This window comes from Drosophila miranda, chromosome XR (genome assembly GCF_003369915.1).
Source record: "Drosophila miranda strain MSH22 chromosome XR, D.miranda_PacBio2.1, whole genome shotgun sequence".
Taxonomy (NCBI): domain Eukaryota; kingdom Metazoa; phylum Arthropoda; class Insecta; order Diptera; family Drosophilidae; genus Drosophila; species Drosophila miranda.
This window is the reverse complement of record NC_046674.1, coordinates 25,711,380-25,730,614: the sequence shown is the minus strand read 5'-3', so window position 1 is coordinate 25,730,614 and position 19,235 is coordinate 25,711,380. Positions and strand designations below refer to the sequence as shown.

The 19,235-nt window shown below is 45.0% G+C and overlaps 1 long non-coding RNA gene across 1 annotated transcript; it reads left to right on the top strand.

The window, feature by feature from the left end:
- Window positions 1-1,034: 1,034 nt before the first annotated feature.
- Window positions 1,035-17,513, top strand: LOC117186474. The gene is made up of 4 exons (XR_004471538.1): window positions 1,035-1,200; window positions 1,260-1,342; window positions 9,889-10,023; window positions 17,304-17,513. It is a non-coding gene; the product is annotated as an uncharacterized LOC117186474 (long non-coding RNA).
- The last annotated feature ends 1,722 nt before the right edge of the window (window positions 17,514-19,235 follow it).

Below are 19,235 nucleotides of genomic sequence, written 5' to 3'. Positions count from 1 at the left end.
ACACACACACACACACACACACAGACAAACTTGTGCACCCGCACCCGCGCTCGCGCTCGCACCCGAGGCCTCATCATCAGGCGCCGCACCGGCAGTGTAAACAGCACACAGATACTCGCTCGTACTTGTGTGTCGAGCAGAAAGTCCGTGCAGCAGAACAGAGGCGCACGGCGCACCCCGTCACACGGGGGCACACTCCGCGTCAAGATAAACTGCGGCGCCTGCCAATCACAGCTCGTCAACCCGGAAGCACAGATGCCACAGGGAACAGGAATGAAGGCTAGCAGGCTAGCGAATACGGATACTGCAGCGAGATACGAACAAGAACAACTATACAGCTGAATAAAATAAATCACAAGCAACACAAATCACAAATCAAATTTATATTTAAGACTTTATGACAGACCCTGCCATTTGTTGAATTTGCCAGTCCACACAATACGGAGTTTACTCCATTTTGACATCCACCGACATTAGCGCTTCCTCGGCCACAGAGTTGACGGGCTCCGACTGTTCCTTCGACATCTTGGCAATCTTCGCGGGCAAATGTGCGATGCGTGCGCTGTGACGCTTTAGGAGCATGCGCGGCTTTGCCACCTCAGTAATGAGCGACTGAACGGCCTGTAAAGTATGTTCCACTCTGCCGAAGATCTGTTCAATTTCCGCTTTTCCGTTTATCCAGGATATCCGCTCTTCTTCCAAAGTCCAGTGTCTGAATCCACGCGACATATTTATTGTACAAAATAATTTTCTTTGTATTTAATACTTGCGGGTAATGCCAACACGTTCATTTATTTTCGATCTTTGCGATTAAAACTATCGCAAAGGCTCTATGCTGGCATCGATATTTTCGGTAAGCATTTTCGCAGCCGTGTGGGCTTGAAAAACTTGTCCAAAGCTATTTGGAACACATTTGTTTCTATAGAAGTATTAATTTTAATATTAATATATTAATATTTAAGCATATGGGTTTTCCAATTTTTGGTAATTTATCGATGAATTCTTTTGTGTAAATGGTATTTACCAAGATGCCTTTGGTGGTCACACTAATCTGTGTTTCTCGAAACTTCTTTAGCGTCTGCTTATTGGGGAAATAAAAAGTGAAAAAAGTTTATATTCGCGAGTGAATTCGTTGGCATTATTTTGTGTATGGGCACTTCCATTCTGGCCATACAAAATGTTATAAAAAGGAATGAAAAAGTAATATTTTGAAGTAATGATTATTCTAGTTCAATGCAAAAGAAAATTTCTCTCCGCAGTTTCTCTCCGATGAATGTACAATTTGGAAAGCTTCAGAATAGAATCCTTCGCGGTTGGAGCCCCTTTGGTCCACACCACTGTGGTGCGATTTGGCTTTCAGTACTTTCGTGTGCTTCGTGCTCCATAATTGTTTCCTGTACACCAGAAATTTATTTTTTGCGGGGTTGCTAACACATTTATTGACTAAGTTTCGCCCACCGACCCCCTGAGAGGCCTGATTCCAGCTCCGGGCGAAAGGAACCGCCCACGGCTTGTCTATCAATGGTATCACGGTATTCATCCTTCCAGGATGATGCTAAAAATAACCAAAGCCAGTTAATGAACTCCCCCACCTCCAGCATGGCTTTGGATTTGGATTTGGCTTGGGCTTTGGCAAACCGTTAGAACCCTTAGAACCAGTGAAGCTTTTGAGTGTTGAGCTCCATCTGAATATTCACTTTACAGCACGACGCCGCCTGTCCATTAGCTAGGCCTGAGCTTCTTTTCATCAGAATAGTTTTCATAATCCATCAGGTCCCGGTCCCGATCCCGATCCCGGTCCACGTTTTGCACTGGTTGTGTCATGTGCTTGAGGTTGTGTCGGGCAGCTTCATGTGGGATGTGGGATGTGAGATGTGGGGAATGTCAGTCAGTCAGTGGCAGCAAACGGATGCCGCAGCCGCTTCGCTTCTGGAAGTGACACTCGCCAACAACAACTGTACCACAGCGTCGTAATTCAGCGTGTAATTGATATGAATTTCGACTGCAGATACATATTTCTCCACTGTGGCCTCAGCTTTATTACAGCCAACCAGCAGCAACTCGCTTAAGCCACGAAGAGGAATGGCTAAACAGGGAGTACAGTGGAGTGGAGTGGAGTTGAGCTTAGTTGAGTTGAGTAGAGGGAGTTGGTTTATGAAATTCATGGCACGCGGCGGCACGTCTCTGGCTTTACTTCCTTTAGCCTTAAGAGCTCCCTTTTGCTCCGTTTCACCGAAAGTGCGGCCAAAGGACGAACGAGAGATGCCAAGTGCTTGCACAAAAATGCATAACGGCGTCAAAAGTCAAAGGGCAAAAGTTTTTTTATACACATTTTTAATTTTTAGCTCTTCGGCAAGGACCCGGACTCAGCCACAGACACACATGGACCCTACCCCGACCTATGGATTTGGATCCAGAATGGTGTCAGCAGTGGCTGCCATTGAAAGCGAAAAGCAGAGGACGGAGATGCAAAGAAAAACTATTAGAAGGTGTTGGCTGGCAACATTTTGCAAACTTGACTTTGCCCCATACACACTCTTGGAGGAGCAGAGGGGCTGCCTGGCTGGCACTGGGATGCCAAATAAATTTCAGAAATTGCATACATATATGGAAGGATATTGCTATAGCTGCAGGCATGGACAGCCTTTGATCCTGGCCTGCTTTTATTTCTTTCGCCAAAAGGCAAAGGAAAACCCTGCCAGCGCCAGTATAAGCCAGAAGTACGATGGAGAGGACGACTGCAACTAAGAGAGTTCGTTTCTCTGCCTCCCGCTCCCGCTCCCGCCCCCACTCTCACCACTCCACCTCCAAAGCAAATGCAAAGGAAGCTTAATTGATAAAGAAACTGAGATTGAAAACGGAATCGAACAGAGGGAAATCTGAAAATGAAATTCAAATGTGTACTCTACTCGTAAAAGAAAAGTCAACAAAAAAAGAGAGCCGTGCTTGCAGTGGATTACTGAATCGGCTCATTGATACTATAGACATACATACATATGTGGATATATCTGCTCTTGAGATCTGATCTTAAGCAACAGAACCATTGCAAAACTGGGCAAAAAGCAATCCTTAAACGATACAAAACAGTCTTCATAGAACTTTCAAAATATGTATATAGAATCTACAAAATTTCAATGAATTTCGAGTGAATACGAATGAAGGAAGGTCCTTTAGATGTACGAGTAAGTATCTTTAGTTCTAACACACAGCCATGGATCATCCATTCACAGGGAGGCTGCACAGGATCGCTGCACGTCCAGCATCCAGCATCCAGCAGCCAGCAGCCACCACCGGACTCTGACATGATGGCTTCCCTCTGTCCCTCTTCGCGTGGGGGAGGGAATGAGAATGAGATTTATGATTGGCCTTTATCCCAAGGAGTTGTGGACTGTCTTTCATCTAGCTGCTGCCGGCTGACTGCTGACTGCTTGACTTGGACCAGGACCACGACCACGACCACACGTCGGACAGTAGGCGATGTGCACTGGTCGCTTGAAGATGATTACCCAAAGCAAACACAGACAGGGCAGCAAACACCGCCGCCCTCACCTGGCGAACCCTGGCTGCTGATGACTCCCTCATTGTTGCAGAATGTTGTTCACGTCTCAGCGTCGGCAGAGGAGAAGTGGCGAGTGGAAGATGTGGGGGCGGCTATGGAGGACGATGGCTTCAAGGCTTACCAACAAAAGGATGGATGGATGGATGTGGATGTGGATGGCCTGCCCTTTCCTGGGTCATCGGCATGGGCATGCGAGTACACTAGTACACATGCATGTGTGAAAAGAAATGTGCTGTGTGCGGGGAGGCGGAGGTGCAGGTGGCGTATACGTAATGCATTCAGGTGGAATGCATATGTGTGCACTCAGAGTGCCACACAGATACGGACACGCACGCACACCCACATTGGGAGACATAGACAGAGACAGACAGAGAACGTGTGTGAACAGGCACTTGATTGTGTTATTATTATTGTTTCAAGTGTTGCTTTCTCTTCCCTCTTGTTTATCCGCACCCATTGTAACTGTAACTGTAGCTGTAGCTGTACCAAAGGGGCATCTGGCACGTGGCAAGGGTGGCACGGGGCGTTCACAGTGGTCACAATGGCAAAACACCCACTGTGCGTCCGCCGGCAGCACAACTCGAGTGGAAGAGATTTGCCCGAAACTGAGAAAACCGTCATCTCAATTATTTTGCAACAATTTTCTTGGCATCACATCAAACTGAATTTTGCCGGAACTGCATTCCCGGAACCGATCCAACAGATCCGATCCATTGTCCTGCCACATCCACTGTGCCATTCTGACTCCCTGCTCCACTTGTGGGGCACGTTCCCCCCTCACTGTTCCCTGTTCCCTGCTCCTCGTTCCCCGTTCTACGGTTCACGTCCCCGCCTGCCACTTCGGTGGCACAGTGTTGCATTGTTGCAAGCACACTTGAATGCGCTTGAATGTGCAGCGAACCGAGGGCGGGTCTGGCCCATGACCCCTCCCCGTCCTCATCCTCATCCTGCAGGCCAGGGAACTGGAACCTCCGCCATTCCGCCCCCCAAGCAGAACGGAATTCGTTTTTTTTTTGTTCTCCGTTTTTGAATGTTTGTTCCAGTAATGTTTTCATTATCTCTCAATTTTCGGTTCGATTGGAGAAGAGTCTGGTGAACATTCAAGTGGAACAGGATGAGAATGGTTTGACGAAAAGTTTCGAGATAATTTCGAGTAGTTTTCTCTTACTCAAGTATATTTCTGTGCAAACATCCTCGTATCATATTTTATAGCATGTTCTATCCTATACAATGTCTACCCGTCAATAGCTCTATTTTATCTGTGAAGTCCATCCGATTCTCGTCGCATTATTTTTCTTTACTTCCCCGTTCCTATAAATCACGGTCCAGTTTATAATATATTTATCCCTTCTCAATATCATGCATTTCAGGCGATGAGGCCGAGATATATTAACTTTCTACCAGCCCGAAATTTCCATAATATTCCATATTTCATTTACACAAACAAAAATCTCCGCTTTCATTGGATCATTGAAAATGCATTGCGTTCGAGGTGGAAACAAGGACGAAAAACAGAGCTCGATAATGATAGGTTCGTGGCAGGCATGCAGGAAGGGATTTCTCTCAGACACTCTTCCACTTTCTTTCTCTTTCGCTTTCCCTTGTTCGAGTACGAGCAAGGGGTAATTTATGAAAATGACTAAACGAATGCGTGCAAATTATGCCTTTTTCTGGCAATGCCACCAACCAGAGCGAGCGGTAAAGAGCAGCTCGGCCTGGAATATGGGTTAAGTGCAGCAGGATGTTGGTGTCGCAGGATGCAGGACTCAGCCTCAGCCTCAGCCCCGCCCCACAACCCGGCGGTCGTAAACAAAAAGGTAGCTGCCCGCTTCCCCACTTCCCCACATTTCCCCACGCATCTCATTTTATTCATGATACCCATGCAGCGGGTATAATGATTTTGAGCAGATGTTTGCAAGGCTGAGAAGAGTAGCTCAGATAAAAATACTCCCAAGTAGGGATCCCTATATCATATAGTTTTCATGGAACAAATATCGCGCAAAAACGAGTCTCTGCAAAGCGAGTGAGGTGTTGGATTGTGTGTTAGAGACAATCCAACCAAATTTATAATAAATGAATAAGTTACTGGAATTTTCCAGAGCTCATTGAAGAAAACTGATCAAGAACGAATGACTATATCTCATAGGTACGAATAATGGATATGTAAGGGTATTCAAAGTATTTGTATTTTGTTTTTGGTTGTATTCTATTTTTTTTTTGCATTTTATTTGTTGCCTGTTGTGGCGAAAGCAGCCTGGACTGAAACGGAAGTCCTGAGATGATGATAAAGCGGCACGATGACTCCTTGCCGCTGCCAGCTACAGATACAGATACAAATACAGATACAGCTCCCTCTCCAAGACCGTGTTCTCTGCTCCACTTCCTGGTGGCTGCTGCTCCTTGTTGTCTGCTCATTAAAAATTACCCTTCGTATGGCAAAGTGGAATTAAAACCGTGGCAGTTGGCAGTGGCGTGTGGCGCGTAAAGTTCTTTTAACTGCAGCGTTGCAAGAATACACACGCAGCTAGACAGAGATAGAAAAGCACAGTGCGAGAGTGAGAGAGGGTGACAGAGAGATAGACAAAAACAAAGAAAAAGAGAAAAGATATTGTGAGAGGAACAGAACAGAAAACAATGCAACGAACAATGAATTAAAAACACAAAGCAACTTTCCTTTGCCACACTTCGCCGCCCTGCCTCGTGCCTCCTGCCTACTGCCTACTGCCTCCTGCCCCCTGCCAGGCTCCTGCCTCTATCCATGGTTCCCTGTGATCTTCCTTTTTGGTAAGAGCTAAAGGGTAACAGGAAATTCCCTGATACATCAGACTATTTGTACTATATTGCATATCGACATTAATTATCTCCGGGTATTCCCAAGCCTACGCCATAATTCTGGGAAACTACGAGCAGGGTCGTGGTTTTATTGTTGATATTGCGATAGAAACCTCAATACAAGGGCGCAAATAATATTACTACGAATAGACGGATAATTTGTGTGCTCGTATCCTTCGAAAAGATCTACGTGCAAAATAGTTTGAATCGAATTTCCAAGCACTTTTGTCACTTCTGTTTTGGTTCCCAAGTTGTAAATGAGAGAAATGCCATGTTTTCGGTTACTGGCGGTTGCAAGATTCTATAATTTTCGATATATTTAAGCACATTGGATCTTGTTTCCCACCAATTTGGTCAATAAGGAGCTTTACTTGAAAGGCATAAGGGGGGTCTGAGTCAGTCCAGCTGCATCTCAAACAGCTTTCGCTGTACTTCGAAAAAGGGGAGTACGATAGAGTGCAGTCGGCGTCGGCTGGCTCCCAAGTCATTAGGACTAATGGCCACCTAAGCAGCGGGGCCAGGGCCAGCAGTGGGCGACTCCAACAGGAATCCCGTCTAGCAATGGATGGGTGACGCCTGTGGTGCCTGTTGTTTCGTGGCGTGTCGGTGGAGAATCTCCGTCTCCTATCCATGTCCCGTGTTACGTATTCCGTATTCCGTGTGCCGTGCATCATGTCTGTGTCTGTGCCCGTGTTCGTGTCCGTGTCCCTATCTATTCCTGTTTCTGTGGCTGTGGTTGCCGCCTGCACAAATAACCGAGCAGTTGTTCAGTGGGTTTTGATTTTGTAGCTGCTGCATTAGTAGGGAGTGTTTGGGCCCCATTGTTCGGGGCTTGGCTTTGTTTCGGCCACCTACAATTGTACTCTGTCTCTGTCTCTGTCTCTGTCCATCTGTTTCTGTTTCTGTCTCTTTGGCCGATATCCACTCGTAGTTGCTTCTTTCTGTGTAATTAAGCACTTCAGCTGAGTTTTAAAATATTCTCGACGCCTTCGCTCTGGCGCTGAATTTGGTTGGAAAACAATTTAAGGGTAACCATGCGGCTGCTTATATTGCGGCTTCCCTTTTCTCTTCTGCTCTATCTCTATCTTTTTCTCTTTCTTCAGCACATCCTTGACTCGTGTTCATCGTTTTTTTTCTTGTGAACTCTATAGCCTGCCTTTGAACTGGTTTTGGTTCTGAATTCTTCAGCTGCTGGCTTCGCTGGCACCTCTTGTTGCTTATTGAGTTTTTATAGACAGAGTTCTTGAGCTCTGGCTTGCGGAATTCTTTCACAAGGCCATGTCCATCAAAACTTTGGCCATAAGGGAAGCGCGAAATCCCCGCCTGACACGCTTCGAAGGAGATGAACGTTTTTGTGAGTGACTGACTGACTGTCTGGCTTTTCGAGACAGATTCTTTTAAGGGAAACTTCGGCAGGAATAATGATCTTTGGAAAGCTGATCAGATTCCTTACTGAAACACTAGGCACTACATATAATTGTTGAATTTGAATCAATTGTTCCATAAATTATTTAAAAGGTTGCAAAATGTTGCTCTATCATTAACTAGTCTTTTTTTGCCGAGGTTCCCATACTTATATTTTCAGATTTTAGTTTCCTCTTCCTTTTTTTTTATTTATTTCCAATCTTATCTACTCTCTATTTTTATTGTGATGAAAGAACATGTTCTGCATCTTATACCGGCACTTAATTTCTCAAATGAGATCCCTTCTTGTCGTTACCATTTGTATATTATTTTCTTTGTCCAAATGCGATAATCTACAAGAATTAAAATGAAGTTCAGAGTGCGAGTGGAAGAATTTCCCCAATTTGTAGAAATTATGCTGCACATCCCTCGGTTGTCATTATTTCGGGGGACAAGTTATTCGCGTCTCGAGGTAAATGCTTCGGGCTCGAGTGATTGTTTGGCAAATTATACGAGTAGTTCAGAGGCAGGCAGCAGCAGGCTCTGTGTGCTCTGTGACATGAGTGGATCCCGTTCCATCCCTTTGGCCCTTGTCTGTGTCTGTGGCTGTGGCTGTGCTCCCTTCGTGGCTCCTCTAGGCCGCACTTGTAACACTTTTCATCTTCATTCTTCATTTTAATGAAATTATTTCCGTATAATTTATTTGCGTTACGAGAGAAATGATATAAGTGCGTGGGTGCCTTGGGTTTTCGGTGACTCCAAGGAGCAAGCGGCGGCGCAGAAGGACTCGGCTGCATTCATTAAGTGCACCATCTTTCATCTCCCTGGGCGATGTCAACAAACTCTCTCTCTCTTTCTCTCTCTCTGAATCTGCTAGAGTCCCCCCCCCCATAATCGTCTGCCTTCAACATGCCACACGGTGGAAAGGGGCTGTGGATGGGGTTGGAGCAGAGAGAGGGGGACGTGGGAGGGGCAGAAATAGCGACAGCGGCAGAAACAGAAACAGAAACAGTGACAGAAGAGGGTAGAAATTTATGCTTGACATAGAAACACGATTTTTCGCTGACTGACGGCCATTTTATTCTTATTCCCTTCCGTGCCTCTATTTGGCCCCGTGTCGAGGGTATTGTACCTTTGCACCAGGTGCTTGCACCGCATATATTCGTAGTCCTGACCTGCATCATCAGTCGAGTGTCCGTCAGTTTACCTGCCGCCAACTATGCATTCCTTCAGCATTCAGTATCTGCTTGAGTTTTGGCAGAGGCTCAACTTTTGGAGGGCCTGCATCAATAATCGACTGTGCTCTTCTCGGCAGCTAAGAAATACTATACAATCTGTATGATTTTTAGCCACATGTCTGCGACAGAGAGCTTTGCGGTATTCTGGTCTCGTTTAACAAATTTAGTTGGGATTCGGGGAAGACAAATACATACTCGTGTGTACATACATATGTACAAATTGTACTGGGACTTTCTTTCCGTGTTTCTATATTTGATTATATACTCGTACATGCAATAAAGCGTAAGCTTACAACAATTTATGGGTGGCTCGTAAATTACATACATCAGAGTTGTCCAAGATAGATTTTCCAGCACCTACTAACTATTGATTGAGCTCAAACGATACATCTATTCTGCTTTATGATTTCAATAAAAGTTATACCAAAGAAACTAGCAATTATATATAGCTAATATTGTGATTTAGGAATCAGGCCGTTCAATGGTTTTGGTTGTGTCTCAGTTTCAGGTTGTTGCACTTTTCCCAAAGCGCAACACAGGAAAAGTACCAATCAGCACTTTCGGACGAACGGAATATTCACTATTTGGCTTTAACCCGAAAGCGGTTAACGAAGCGGATGAAAGTGCTCGACGAACTTTTTGGCACTGTCTGTCATTTTCTCTGAGAGTCGAGACTCTTGTGATTGAGATTCACGCAATTGCGACGTGCTCACACGCACATTTTCGGTATATTCATTCGTCTGTTCTTTCCGCTCTACTTTATTCGTTCGATGGTCTGGGCTTCGGTCTTAACTCTGCTATTATCCCCAACAATGTATGCTATTACGTACACTGAACTATCATATTTCTTTCTAGGATAATTTACGGGGCATACTTTTATGGAACCCAGAACAATTGCCCGACATTTTCTGTCAACCCTCGTGACAAAAAGGAAAAAAAAACAAGACAGAGATGCAAAAAGAATTTGACGAGTGCTCGTGCTCGGCTCAGGTGAGTGCTTATACTGCGTTGGGGGAACGGGGAAAGGGGGCAGAAGAATGTGTTGCAACAAGAGAAGCCTGAAGGCTGGCTGTAGGGGCACAGTAGGTGTCTCTGGCTGAGGTGAGGTGAGGTGTGGTGTGGTAGGGGCAGATAGCACTGGGTGCCATGCATCATGATGACGACACTGTTGACACTTCATAAATACATGAGTTTCAGGCGGAGAGCCTCCTCAAACACACACACACACACACACACACAGATACGCGAGCCAGATACAGACACAGATGAGTGCAGGTCCCGTTGAGTGTGTTAGTACATATATTTGCGTGTGCGTGTGTATGTATGTGTGTGTGAGTGTATAAGTGGATCTGAATGCAATTGTTATTCTTCAGTTGCTTACCCTTTAATCCCAGGAAAAATGTTGGGTTAGACACGTTCTCATTCCATAAGGATATGAAGTCTTTTCCCCCATATACTCGCACAATCGCTGGAAGTCTCTATATTCCCTATCACCCATACACGGATATTTAGGCTTTTGACGATCTTGCGATCCATTTGTGTTCTTTAAGGTTGAAATCGGATAATTTCATTTTGTTTTTTCTTTTTGTTCAATCTTCTATCTGAAAATATGGCCAGAAACCAGCCAGATCTTAGAGAGCTTAGATCTATACTTCCTGTTGGTCAAATCATTTCTGATCATTAATGTATATCCCTTTGAGCACTACCTTAAATATGTGTACAACCAGTAGAACTAGGGGTAACAATAAGGTCGGGATCTACATTGTTTCTGAGCCATTCTGGGTTGCGCTTGCGATGATGGGGGCTGGAAATTCCTATATTCCTTTGTAGTTTTGCCAGCTTTTGCCGCCTTTGTCGTTGTGTCGTTTTGTCGGAGTACTTCAACAAATTTACACGTGTATCACTCATATGCGCTGTTGGCATGTTATTTGCTAAGCCCCAGCCCCCAGCCCCCAGCCCGCAGCCCCCAGCCCGCAGCCCCCTGGCCACTATCCGCCGAACCTTTGTGGGCAACGTCATGCGCCATACCCCTCTAATTCTAGTTGCCGGATGCGGGTTAGCGCGGCGACAGCAGCTAAAAAAGAAACTACATTTAGCTAGAAAATGAAAAGCACGAACGGCCGAAACGAAGGGAATACCCTAACCTTTGACCGAAATGACGAGCCAAAGAAAGAGTTTCGTAAATCAGATTCCAATTTTAAAGAAAAATGTTGTGAAGCATCTCTTCTGTTCTGTGTTTCTAGAATAATTATGGATTGTTTGCATTAACACCAAAGATATTATCTCCATCCTTGTGGTGGGGAAAAGTGCATTCGCCGTTCGATGTGGCCGATTCAGAGATGTTTTAGCCCCATTTACTTCCTTCCACGTTAATGTAGAGTAGGCCTAGGGTTCTGTTCCGGGGGCTGGGGTGGGAGTTGGGGACTCGGCGGAGTAGGAAAGGGCTTACGTTGACGAAGCCGAGAAGTAGTGCCACGAAGCATTTAATAAAGAGCCACGCAAAAAAAGGTAAAAGAAAGCACAGCCTTCTGCAGACTGCAGTCGATGGTGGTGGCTGGATGGCAAACCAAAAGAGAAGATGAAAGAGAAAGGGGGGTCTTGAGACGGGAGGGAGGCAGAGAAAAATGAATCACCGACAAATTACGGTAAGAAAGAAGAAGGTAATGGCGGCAGCAACATTCCGTTATGGGTCCTTTCCTTCCATTCCGCCCGGCTTCAATCTTTTATTGTTCTCAACACACCGCCGCGCCGCACTCGCCGCACTCGCCGCACTCGCCCGTACAATCCCATTCCGTTCCGCAGCGCCGAAGTTGTAAAAATTTCACCATAACTTCCAGCGAAAAGAGAACAGAACGAAAAAGGTCTTATGAAATATGCATATGATCATTTTGGCCCCGAGTCCAATCCCACACAGCGGGACAGGCGAAGCAGAGCGGAGGCTGGAAGAAAAATTTCATTAAAGTTCAAGTGAAAATTCAATGTATTCCCTAACTTTAAGATGGTCGTCCGGGGAGTACCAAAAGAGTACCAAAAGAACCAAGAGAATACCAAGAGACGGAAAACACACAACAACGTCGGCAATGTGGAAACAAAAATTTTCCGGCAGAGAAATTACCTGCAACGAAGGCAAACAAATGTCGTCAAAAATTTGCCAAGGGAAAAGGGTATTCTACGACGGAGCACAGAAGAGAGACCCAAATTCCATGCCGAAAACAACTTCCATGGAACTTGCGTTTGCCACGCGACCTCGATCTAATTGGATCGATGCCATGGTGAAGGATAATGGGATACTGGCTACCAACACTCCTCTATAAAGATTCAAGGGGACCGCTTAAAAAGCTGAGCTAAAATTTATTGATGCCTTTTGTGGAATTCTGAAGATTCTGGTCGATCCTGGAGAACAGGGCTGGGCTGTTACCGACTGAAGAGCTCGCAGTGTTCGAGTCGTTATCGATGATCCCGTCCAGATGTATTAGCCAGATTACGAGGGGGCTGCTAAAACGATTGGGGGCGGGTCTGGACTGTTAATGACTGAAGACTTCGCAATGCTCGAGCTGTCGGCGATGGTCCACGAATCGACATCACCATCGATGAGCCACTCATCGCAAGAGCTGCCGGCCTCGCTGTTCCACTCATTGTCGTCGTGATCGTCCTCCCACAGAGCATCGTCGCCATGAACCTCTCTGCGCCGAGATTCGTTGAGCTCCCGCGTGCTTTGATTTTGCAGCTCCGCCACCCGCATCAAGAGCGGATGAGTCAGCTGCTCCGGCAGGCTTTGTTGGATGCTCAGTAGAAGACTGCCCGGCTTGGAGCACAGCAGGATGGCATTGGACAAGTGGGTCAGACCCTCGTCCACGTGACCATTTATCAACAGGTTCTCGCCCAGCATGAACTCCGACTCAAAGTGCAGCTGCACGGTCGACTTCCGTCCAACGCTGGCGGCATCGTCATTCACCGATGGCACCATGCCACCTCCACGGATGCCCATCCGCTCCTGCATCTGCAAACGTTCCTGGACCTCCTGCTCGCTCGACTTCTTCCAGTCTGTCTTTGCCGCCTCCAACAACTTCCGGGCCGTCGCCTCGCGTTGACGACGCTCATGGACCCTGCGCTTGTAGTCCGGGTGTGCCAAGCGCCTCCGATCAAAGTAAATGCAGTATCCTAAAAAGCTCACACCGGCTGCGGCAAATAGTAATAGCTTGGCAGACCACATTTTCACGAGTATGTAATTTGGAAATAAAAATTCAAGTTAAAACTATTTTCCAAAAATACAAATAATTCACGAAAACAAAAAATTTACAATGTGAGCCCCGAACGAACTGCTCTGCTTAGGCTTCAATAAGAGAATGATTTAGTATTTCATATTCACGGGCTTGAAAGCCAAGGCTACATTGATGGTGGGCTCTGAGAGAATCTGATCTGACATTTTAGAGGATGACAAGACATGCTACGATCTGGTTCCACATCTTCCACATGGGGCTTACGGCTTCAAATATGTCACATATGTATGTACATATATGATGGAGAGAGAACGATTGATGTATTTTACGTTTCTTCTCAGTTTCTTCCCAGCCACATATGGTAAGTGTAAGGCAAACATTGGGAGAGCTCGATTTGCGTGTCGTCGGTCCTTGATTGGGGACTGTGACTGAGTAGGTTGTAATCCGCTAGGCATTTGCCGCCCACGAAATTCCCGAAGGTGTTCCCAATGCTTGGCGCGGTGTCCATGTCCGTTTGTTCCATAAAAAATATTTATCTTTCGGTTTGGGCTCTGCCCTGTCATATTCAGGGACTGGACCAAATCCAGGCTCTGCGCTTCATAAATTATTAGCAAGCATGTGTGCGGGGGTGTGCAGAGGGCGGAATGTCTGCTGTTACGCTTACGTCAAAGTATTTATCACAATGACAAAATCACTGGAGTCTGGAGCCTAGGGCAAGGGCTGGATCCCATCGGGGGGGTTGTTGCGAAGACATTACTTTAGGGTTTAAGTGTAACACATTTACAAATTGTTAACAAACACACACACAAACAAACAAACAAACAGGACAGAGACAGACGGATGGACAAAGGCAAGCACAGCAGCCCACGCACACGCACACGCACACGTACACGCACACGAACACACACACACGTGCTCAGCGTGGTGATAAATGATAACAAATTAGCGGTTTGTCTTTTAAGCGAAAAAGAGGCCACGCATAAGGGAGAGCGGAGGCGATACCAAAGTTACCTCAATGCAATAAATCAGCTCACCTGAGCTGAACAGCACAGCGCACACACTCTCGCTCAAATACAGGAACAGCCCCAAATGGCCCGCCCACAGCACTCATTCGCTATGAATGCACCCTCGAAGATTGATCAATGGAGAGAGCTACTCGTACCTTAATTCTCGTAAAGAAGGGTATGTTTGACATCACTTGATCTCTTGGGTCTAGCAAAGACACTCTCCATTTATCGATCGAACTATTTTCAAGCAAAAACGGGGATAATTGATCAGTAAACAATTCAATTATAAAGGCAAACAATTATTCTCGCCCCCCCCCCTGGCTTTAAAACAGTACTGTACCTCAAGCTTCTACGTCTTTTAGTATCTATTTGGCAATTTTCACTGTATCAAGCATACGCAGCGTATGCCAGCCAAAGCTAAAGAGCCCACCTTCCTACGAAAGGAAGTGTTGCTTCAGGAGAGACTGGAGCAGGGAACGGGAACGGAGCACCGGTAACGAGACCGTAGCACAACATTTATGACTCGCACTGAAGGAGTTACGTTACCCTTCGGCCCAGGTCCCACTCCACACTCCCCAGTCCCCCGACCACTTTTCCACGAAGCACGCCGCCCCACTCTTGCCCTCGCTTTCGGTCTCTATCTCTTGCTCTCGGTGCTGGGTGCTGGGTGTTAAGTGCCGCCAGGGAATAATTCATGATGCGGGCAGGAGATTCAGGTTCTGCTGTAGAGGTTCTAGAGGTTCCGGAGAAACCCGCACCGGGCTGAGCTGGGAAAATTTTAATTATCATTTTGTGGATTCAGACGCGTTCTGAAAACTACGCAAAATTTAATGAACGACCGCTTGCCTGGCTGCGAAATTAGAGCCAAACAGCGCCTCGCCTCTACCTCCGGAAAACTTCCCGCCAAACCTGGAGCTCTCCCCAAAGGAATCAGTTGGGTGCTCCATGTTTTGGCCCGACTTTGCTCAACTTATTTCATTACATTTGAACTAGCCGCCTGATATTTGCTTTACAGTCATGCGCTCTCTAATGAACAAACTTTGTGGACTTCATGCGAACCACCATGTGCTTTAGTCGGCTGCCGTTTGCAGCCGTTTGCTGGCATGAACGTGAGCCAGTGTCTTTGAAGATTGCTCTCGATTCATTGAGCAATTCTTACAGGTAATCGGGCAGGAATACTCAAGGAAAGCCAGAGCTTTAACGCAGGAGCCCAGAGAATTCCACAGCCAAAGGAACTAAACAGTCAACAGCTGCAAGAAGCCATTACTTAAGACGATATAGTAGATGATTTTCACCATACAAGAAGAAGACCAAGTCTATATTGAAGTTTTCTCACAGTGTATACGAGAGTTGCGGGAGAACTCGAATGATTATGATTATGATTATGCAGATTTTGGTTTTGATAGATTCGTACATATGACAGGTCTCAAATAATCGTTGGCTGCTCCTGTTAATAAAGAAATTAATTCTGGTGAATTTCGTGCGAGCGATTAAGTTGAATGTTGTCGGGATTTATAGGGCATTGCGGAACAGATAGCGAGAGGATGTTGGCCTGTTTTTAACGGGCTTTTTGAAGTGCCCGTAACACTGTAGACAACGACCATAAAAACCCCTACAATGTGTGCGATTCACAGCAGCAGCAGCAGCAGCAGTCCTTAAACACACTCGCTCCCGTGCATTTGAGACGAGTAACTATCCCCTATACACATATCTATGTGCACATACACCGTACGTGTGGGTGTATGCACACGTGTATATCCGATATCCGATAGCGAGGGGTGTGGGGTGTCGAAAAAGTGACGCTTGATAATTTTAATTTCCTGTGCCAGCAGGTCGAATGCTTAATCAAATTTATGATGAAACCGTGAGCCTGGCTAACTCTCTGGCTCTCAAACACACAGAACTTCTGCCCGTCCCTGTCCCCGCCCCCGCCCGTTCATTGCTCACTCGGGCGACGCACAAAGGCGCGCTTCACTTATTTCAGTCAAATTACGGCCAATGAATATTGAACAATCGCCCTACATATGTACGCATACGCATACGTACGTATGTATGTATGTGCACTCCGGTTATACGGGTGCGGGAGTAGTGCCGCAGTCGAAGCATGTATCGGGCGCGAAAATAGTTTTTCGGTGATTCGTTTCAGTCAGCGAATCCTCTTCTGGGAGGCCCGCCATCGATGGAGCGCGGTTCGGTGCGGTGCACTGTGTATGCGGTATGCGGCATGCGGCATGCGGCGAATTCCATTGCGTTTTCGGAGGTTCCTGGTCAATTATCGAACAAAGTGTATTTCCAAGTCGAGATTCGATTAAAACATTTTGCTTTCATATTTACGCATGTTGACTTCTATTTGCATATACATACACAACATATGTGTGTGTGTGTGTGTGTGTGTGTGTGTGTGTAGGAAGATACATACATATGTACCCATAAAGCGTAACATATCCATTAAACACACATGGGATTACACACTGTGGCGGAATCATATGTATGCTCTTTCGAAAGCATCGACGGTCTGCGATAGGTATTGCTAAAAAATGTAAAACTCTTAAAACGACTTTGACTTTATACACTGAGAGAAAAATTGCAATGTAAAGAGAAACGCACCCATATTTAAATTAAATATTCATCGGTTTTTAAATACAAACAGAGTTTAAGTAAATAGAATTGAGGTTTATTAATTTATTATTTAATATTAGTGTATTCAAAAGTATTTTCATTCATTAATTTAGATATGAAATATATAAATTTTATATATTCAGCCAGGTTCCGTTTTTATGCATTCACAAAAGTTTTCCGATTTACTTTTGAATACACATAAATTGGGGCTCCCATTTTCACATTCCGCAAGATTTATTCGATTTAAAAACGAAAAAATTTTCGTTGACGAAATGAAAAGTAAACGGCCTTTTATACAACGAAACGAACCTTAATTGTAAAAGGAAAAAAATAGATGACTTATTGATGCATTAACATAAGCTTGACACCTACATATATCAGGGTAATTTAACTTTTGCTTTCTTTATAAATAATTTTATTTTAGCTCAACCTCAAATTTGGCTCGGAAAAAATTGGCCAAAAAATTGCGAACAGCAAAAATATGTGAAAGCTGGAGAACCTTAAAACGAAAACGAAACGTTATGGCTGAAAACGTAATCCGCAAAAGTAAATGAAAAACGGAGCCTGCCTGATGAAATATGTTTTGATCAAATATTTTTTACTTTAATGTGAGTAAAAATTCTTCCATTTTAATACTCCCACGAGATCACGGTGCGAATTTACTGGCATACAATTTTTAAATCTAAGTGTAACTATTCGGGGCCCTGAGGCTTTTTTCACTGGGTGTATATTAAGTATAATCAGCATAAAATCACCGTGTCTTTGTCCTTTCTATTAATTAACCATCTAACAACCAATTCTAGCTAGGAAAAGGAAAATTAATTTTAGTTTCGAGTTGGTTTCGAAGTTTCAACGTTATCCGTTGTATTGTTTTAAAATCGGAAACACATTTTAATCTAATTCCATTTTTCTAGCTGCATTTGTGCAGTCTTTATTATTTTGTTTTTGGTTTTGCATGTGTTTCCTTTGGCGTTTCCGCTGGGGAATTCCGCTCGTTAGGGTAATTTTAAATATTTTAAGCCAAAAAATAGGAAAATTTCAATTGATTTTTCCAAGCAGTTTCCCCCACCGCCCGAGTACTTCGGACGGCTCCTTCCATTCGCTTAGCCACCTTTTTTGGGAAACATCATCGCTTGGCTTTTGCCGCTTGACCGCGTGCATAATAAAAATTGTCACATATTTTTGGTCTCTATGCGGTTGCCGCTCATATTTCTGCTGTAACTGTGGCAATCGCTATCGCTGTGCGTTTTCCCTTTTCACAAACACACACACGCGCACACACACTGCTGCCCAGGAAAATGGTGGCAACAATTTCTGCAATTTTTGTCTGTAGCCTCTGCTGGCATTTTATTGAATGCTTTCGAACGCACACACACACACACAGACAGACAGGAGGAGCAGATTTTCCTCGATATTTATGCATAAATTATGGGTATCGCAATGCGTTGGCCGTCAGATGGCCAGCGAGCGCGAAAAGTGCACGAATAATTGCAACAACCGCATCGATCCTTGGGCAGGAGACAGGAGACAGAAGAGGACAGACAGGACAGGTCCAGTAGCAATATCAAGTGGGGGAAATAATGAAAAGTAAAGAAAATAATTGAAAAGGAACGGGATGGAATGGCACCAGGCTGGTTTCCAGTTGCGACCGGCAGGGGTCACCAGCTGACAAACAACGGACAGCAGGAGGCGGACAGCGGACAGCGGACACGTTCTTCTTCTCGAGAGAAGAAAAACAGTTCGACATGGAGCGAAAAACAATAGGAATCTGTAGTGTTTTAATTAGCTTCGTTATCTTCCATATAGGATAAATAAGGCATCCTGAAAAAAAGTCGCTTCAACCAACTGGTCCTTTGAGTGTTAAATGGTTGAAGCGATCCTATATTAAATGTTACTTTCCATATTGGAAATCCAGCACAATCGACTAGCCGCATCCATGATTGTCTCTGTAAGGGCATCCAGAGTCGTGGAAGTGCCAAATAAAATAATAAAAAAAAGCAAGAGGCAAATAGCAAGAGGCGAGTGGCGATTGGCGAAAACATATCCGTGTGGTGCAATGGCGTTGACGCAATTAAATCGCACACACACCAACGCACCAGCACGTATGAGGGTGCACATAAATCTGCATCCTGCTGTAAAACTCTTATATTCCGTAAGGGTATGACCAGTATGTATTTGAATATAAATCCATTTAATACAAATTTCTCCAGAGAAACAGGTTTTTCCAATATCTTTTAGATCTTGTCCCTGTTATTGTTGCTGTTCGTGAGTACGGTATCAGAAGGGCAGTACTTAAAGTTCTTTGAAGAATAAACTCAACTACGATAATACATCATTCGAGCGATGTGGAGAGAGG